Source organism: Mesoplodon densirostris, chromosome 20 (assembly GCF_025265405.1).
Source record: "Mesoplodon densirostris isolate mMesDen1 chromosome 20, mMesDen1 primary haplotype, whole genome shotgun sequence".
In the NCBI taxonomy this organism is placed as follows: Eukaryota; Metazoa; Chordata; class Mammalia; order Artiodactyla; family Ziphiidae; genus Mesoplodon; species Mesoplodon densirostris.
The window spans coordinates 20,335,975-20,336,878 of NC_082680.1; the positions used below are offsets into that span (position 1 = coordinate 20,335,975).

The 904-nt window shown below is 38.5% G+C and overlaps 1 non-coding gene across 1 annotated transcript; it reads right to left on the minus strand.

The window, feature by feature from the left end:
* Window positions 1–327: 327 nt before the first annotated feature.
* LOC132481400 (small nucleolar RNA SNORD55/SNORD39) lies at window positions 328–403 on the minus strand. Its single transcript, XR_009530821.1, has one exon. It is a non-coding gene; the product is annotated as a small nucleolar RNA SNORD55/SNORD39 (small nucleolar RNA).
* Between the last annotated feature and the right edge of the window lie 501 nt (window positions 404–904).

A 904-nucleotide genomic window follows, 5' to 3' on the forward strand; every position in this document is an offset into this window, starting at 1 on the left:
AAATGAAACCCCTTCCCCACACTTCCATTCAAATGCCACTTTCTCATAGAGGATTTCCTTCCTAGAGCCCAATCTAAAATAGGGCACACGCAGGCACACACATGTATATACACACTTGCACACACACACATGCATGCATGTACAGGCACATTACTATTTAGTCCCTTGTTCTGACTTTTTTAAATAGCAGCTATCATTACAGTTAATATATACTTACTTGCTGAATATCTGTGTTTCTCTTTAGAATATAAACTCCAAAAGGGGGAAGCGGCTTTGTCTCATTCTTTTTTTATTTTATTTATTTTAAATTTAATTTTTATTTTATTTTTTATGCTCAGCTCTCCAAGGTTGGCTCCCCCATGTCTCATTCTTTTTTTTTTGCCATTTTTTTTTATTTTACAAATTTAATCAGTTATACATATACATATGTTCCCATATCCCCTCCCTTTTGCGTCTCCCTCCCACCCTCCCTATCCCACCCCTCCAGGCAGTCACAAAGCACCGAGCTGATCTCCCTGTGCTATGCGGCTGCTTCCCACTAGCTATCTACCTTACGTTTGGTAGTGTATATATGTCCATGCCGCTCTTTCACTTTGTCACAGCTTACCCTTCCCCCTCCCCATATCCTCAAGTCCATGCTCTAGTAGGTCTGTGTCTTTATTCCTGTCTTACTCCTATGTTCTTGATGACATTTTTTTTTCTTAAATTCCATATATATGTGTCAGCATACAGTATTTGTCTTTCTCTTTCTGACTTACTTCACTCTGTATGACAGACTCTAGGTCCATCCACCTCATTACAAATAGCTCAATTTCATTTCTTTTTATGGCTGAGTAATATTCCATTGTATATATGTGCCACATCTTCTTTATCCATTCATCCGATGATGGACACTTAGGTTCTT